A 5395-nucleotide genomic window follows, 5' to 3' on the forward strand; every position below is an offset into this window, starting at 1 on the left:
TAATTAATAATACTATACTATCTCAATTCGTTGTCTGTATTACTACTGACACTTGTTAGTTTCATTGTTTTATATTTTATATTTTATTATTGGATTAATTACTAGTATTATTATCTACAATATTGTGGTATTTGTTTTTCTTCATTAACTATCTATATTATCTTTGAAATTTACTTTAGTTTAGTTATTAATTACTAGTACTACACTAGAAATTAATGATAATTTTTTTTTGCACTTTCAACATTTTAAGTAGTTTATGACCCGCTCATCTATAAAAAAGTTGGCTAATTACAATCCTGAAATTGAAAGATTTTTTCGATTGCGCAGGAAAGAACAAACATCATCTTCTCAAGGTGCAGCTTGTAAATAAATGAAAAACTAGAAAGCGCAGGACATTAACCCACTTGAGAGTCCACCAACGGTCCATGTAGAGGAGCAATTTGATGAAGTGGCACCAAGGCCAGCAAACAGAATCCTTATGGATTATGCTAGACTTGATCACTTCAACTGTGAATATAGTGTCAGGAAGATCCCCAGTGGCAGCCAACAACTTTGAAATCTGGACCGGTCTGATTCAAACAATTTAACAATCTTTTATTTTCACTGGTGATACAAGTGAAGATCCACATAGTCATTTAATTGATTTTCAAGAACTTGTGAAAACTGTTAATACAATGGAGTACCTCCTGAATCTATCAAGTTAAGGCTTCTTTTTGTTTTAAAAGGAGATGCCAAGACTTGGCTACGAAGTTTGCCTCAAGGGTCCATTACGACATGGGACCAGATGTCTCATAAGTTTTTAAACAAATATTTTTTTCCTTGTTATAACAACAAAGTTAAGACAAGACATATCTAATTTCTTACAGACTGACACTGAGTCAGTTTATCAAGCTTGGGAAAGATTAAAAGCAATGTTAAGAAAATTCCCACACCATGACATTCCTGAACATATGCAATTGTATATTTTTTATCATGAGTTAAAACCCTCTGCTAGAAATGTGATAGATGCAGCTGCGGGAGGTTATGTAATGGGACAAACCACAAAAGAAGCATTGCAACTGTTGAATGAAATTTATGAGAATGCTAACCAATGGTCATCCGAGCGTGTAATCATTAAAAAGGATGCTAAGGTAAATCAGGTTGATGCTTTGAATACACTAATGCAACAAATTATTTCTTTGGCACAAAAGTTTGAATCTTTTTAGGTGAATACACAACAATCAAACCAATCTGAGGCTTGTGACATGTGCGAAGGAAACCACCAGAACCATGAATGTCAAGCAACCAATCAAATGGATGAGCAGGTTAATGTCATCGATTACAAGCCATATCTTTTTGGGAGTCCAATGGCACATAAGCATCCAGATTTTCAGTGGAGTAACCCAAATGGTGCAGAAAACTCTCAAAGCTTCCAGAAACAGTAGGTACAGGGTCCACCGGGATACTAGAGTAAAAATCATGGGCAACCGAGTTACAGATCTTATCAGCAAACAGAACCATATCAACAAGCAGGGTCATACTAGTAGAGGCACCAAGAAGCTCATCCAAGTCTTGATGACCTTTTGTAGTAGTATATTAAGGTCATTGATGAAAAGATGGAAAGCCAAAATTCATCCCTCAAAAATCTGAAAATTCAGTTAAGCCAATTGGTAGCTCTTGTGTCATAAAAGATTCAGGGTCCCTTACCAAATAATACAGAGAAAAATCCAAAGGAGCAACTTAAGGCCATCACTTTATGGTCAGGTAAGGAACTTGATGAACCTTATGCAGACATACAAGAAAAGAACCAGACAGAACAATAGGTAGACAAAGGTAAGAATATTGAAAAATCATTTAAATCATCAAATGAGAAAGAAATAAAGAATAAGGAAGAAATAATTTCTAAAAAACTTACTGCCCCACATGTGACAATTCCTTTTCAACAAAAAATAAAACGAGAAAAGCTTGATGGTCAATTTGCAAAGGTTTTGAAAATCTTGATACATATTCATTTTAATATTCCTTTCACTGATGTTTTGTTGGAAATGCCTTCATATGCTAAATTTTTGAAAGAAATTTTGTCAAGCAAAAGGAAATTGGAAGAGGTTTGCATGATAATGCTTACTGAAAAATGTAGTGTTATACTTCAAAATAAGCTACCACAAAATTTGGTGATCCTGACAGTTTTACCATTCCATGCACTCTGGGAGAAGTATATTTTGAAAAAGCACTTTGTGATTTTGGAGCTTCAATAAATTTGATGCCATTTTCAATTTTTTAAAAATTGAATCTTGGTGAAATGAAGGACATAGGTGTTTCTCTTCAGTTTGCAAATCAAAGTACTAAGAAACCTAAGGGAATAACTGAAATATGCTTGTAAGAGTAGATAAGTTTGTTTTTCCTGTAGATTTTATAGTGATTGAAATTAAAGAATGTCCCGATGAACCAATAATTTTGGGTAGACCATTTATTTCTACAGGAAGAGCAATCATATATGTTCATCAAGGACAACTAATTTTGAGGGTTGAAAAAGAAAGAGTCATTTTTGATATGCAGAAGATACTAAGATTTTCAGGAGATGCGGCATCATCTTCATGCTTTTCTATTGATATGATTAGTGATCTTGCAGATGAATTCAAAGATGATCAGTTAATTTTTGACTCAATGGAAAAATGTTTGACCAAATCAGGCACTACACAAGATGATGATCCCATAATCAAGAAAGAAGATGAAAGACTGGAAAATGATTCTAAAGTTAAAAAGATGCAATCAGAAGAAGTTCAACTAAAAATTGAAATTCAAAGTTCTCCCTTATCATTTAAAATATATTATCTTGAGCAAGAATTATTTTTGGTAATAATTTCATCTTTTTTGACTGCAGAAGAAGAAGAAAGACTAATTTATGTCTTAAAAGCACATAAATGAGCTTTAGGATGGAATGTAGAGGATATCAAAAGGATTAGTCCAGCAATTTATACGCATAGAATCCTCATGGAGTATAGATACAAGCCAATAATCCAATCTCAAAGGAGACTGATTCCTGCAATGTAGGAAGTGGTGAAAAATGAGATTGTCAGCTTTTAGCGGCATGTATTATTTACCCAATTTAAGACAGCCTTTTGGTAAGTCCAGTTCAGGTAGTACTAAAGAAAAGAGGTATGCTAGTTATAAAGAATTAAAATAATGAACTCATATCTATGAGTTGTTATGTAGTGACTCAACCACCCTGGTTCGCAGATATTACTAACTACTTGGTTGGAATATAGACACCCCAATATCTCTCTTACCAACAGAAAAAACCTTATTTCTGATGCTTACTATTATTTGTGGAATGAACCTTACTTGTTCAAAACTTGTGCAAATAATATCATCAGAAGGTGTGTACCTGAAGAAGAGATGACCAAAATTTTGTATCACTACCATGAAAGAGCAATTGAAGGTCATTATGATGCAAACCGTACTACATTTAAAGTATTGGAGGCGAAGTTGTTTTTGGCCAACACTCTTTAAAGATGCCCGAGCATATGTTGCACAATGTGATAAGTGTCAAAAACTAGGTAATATCACTAAGAGATATGAGATGCCATTATAATCAATACAAGTGTGTGAAATATTTGATATTTGTAGAATAGATTTCATGGGTCCATTTCCTTCTTCTCATTCATTTGAATATATCCTTGTAGTTGTGGATTGTGTATAAAGATGGGTTGTGTAATGATCTGATGGATCATTTTGCTATTTAGAACTCCGTTACCCTAAATAAGACTTCCATTACGTGCTTTTACTATTTTATGACTTGCGGGGATGGTCATTTCGGGATTTAGAAGGGTTCGGATTGAAATTAGAACACTTGGTTCCTTAAGGTTAGCTTAAAAGGCCAGTTTGACTTCGGTCAATATTTTGAGTAAACGACCTCAGAATAGGTATTTGACTGTTCCAATAAGTTTGTATGATGATTTCGGACTTGGGCATATGTTAGGATCGGGTTTTGGATGACCCGGGAGCATTTTGACGCTTAATAGTGAAATTTAGTTCTTTGAAGATTTTAGAAGTTCTTTAAATTTCGTTTGGAGCGGGTTATACTGATATCGAGGTCCAAGCAGAATTTTGAGACCAGAAATAGTTTCGTAAAGTTATTTAAACTTGCATGCAACATTTGGTGTCAGTCTGAGTGGTATAAGTACGTTTCGGCGCATTGGAAGTAAATTGAAGAACTTGAAGTTCATAAGTTTGATTCAATTGGTTTTGGGGTGTGATTCTTAGTATTAATGTTGTTTCAGGAATTCCGAGAGTTCGAGTGAGTCCGATTTGTGATTTTAAACTTGTTGGTATGTTTGGGCAGGGACCCGAGGTTCCTGATTGTCAATCGGATGAGGCTCGGACCAAGTCGGAAATTTGGAGCAAGAGTTGAAGCTACAACTGCTATCATAATCACACCTTCGCTTGGGCAGCCGCTGTCGACGCCCCCTTTTTCTCTAACTGCGGGGTTAGAAATCGGGTATACGACATTGGGTGGACAACTCTATTACCTTTCGAGAATTGGGTTTAGAAGTTGAAGAGTCACCACCTAATGATTATAGTGCATTAGGACACTTTAAGAAGGGTTTGAGATAAAGAGACCAGAGATTAGGGTAAGGGCTAGAAATTATCCCGAGGGGAAGGTGTTAGGCACCCCTCAAGATCCACTAGTGTGGTTCCCGATCATGTTACAATTGTGACTTTACAAGTAAACAATCAAGGCTCAAATAAGGATTCGCACATAACATTGCGACCAAGTTGAAAATTTTCGAAGGTAAGTAGAGAGGGCAGAAATTCATGAAAAAGAGATTTGAATAGTTTTACAAGAAGAGATGAAAGCAAATAAAGGGAGGGAGTTCTATGTTTACAATTAATATGGATCACTTTAATGCAATACCTAGCGATCACTCCTCAGAAGAGGGGTCGCACGTGATATTAACGCATCAGTCATCATATCCATATTTACCCTTCCCACCTCGTTAAGGTGTTAAAGCGCAAAATGGTATCGTTATTTATTGCATGCTATTACCCGTCCCAATACTATCAGTCCCGGGGTATCAGGACTTCTAATCCTAAAGGGGAAGAAAGGGATATAGGCATTTATGGAGTTCAAAGGTTAAAATTCTAATTGCGACATACAAAACAAGTAACAAATATAAGGATGAACAAAAAAAATAGGTAAGGCTCAAGTAAACCCCTTAATCAAACAAACACTTAGTTTTGCATGTCTTGGCACATACTGATTTGGTCTTTAAATTAAACTTAAACAGCAAATGGACTGGTTCAACCCATATGTTTAGATAGAAATTCTGCATTAGGAAACTTGGATCCAATTGTCAGAAATTAAGGTATTTCAAGCGAGTGATTTAAAAGGTACTGGTTTCAGGAAAAAATAGTC

General features: G+C 35.2%; 1 non-coding gene across 1 annotated transcript; it reads right to left on the reverse strand.

Annotated features, from left to right (window-relative positions):
* Positions 1-833: 833 nt before the first annotated feature.
* Positions 834-940, reverse strand: LOC142181324 (small nucleolar RNA R71). The gene has a single exon (XR_012709991.1). It is a non-coding gene; the product is annotated as a small nucleolar RNA R71 (small nucleolar RNA).
* Positions 941-5395: the final 4455 nt, after the last annotated feature.

This window comes from Nicotiana tabacum, chromosome 5 (genome assembly GCF_000715075.1).
Source record: "Nicotiana tabacum cultivar K326 chromosome 5, ASM71507v2, whole genome shotgun sequence".
Lineage (NCBI taxonomy): Eukaryota > Viridiplantae > Streptophyta > Magnoliopsida > Solanales > Solanaceae > Nicotiana > Nicotiana tabacum.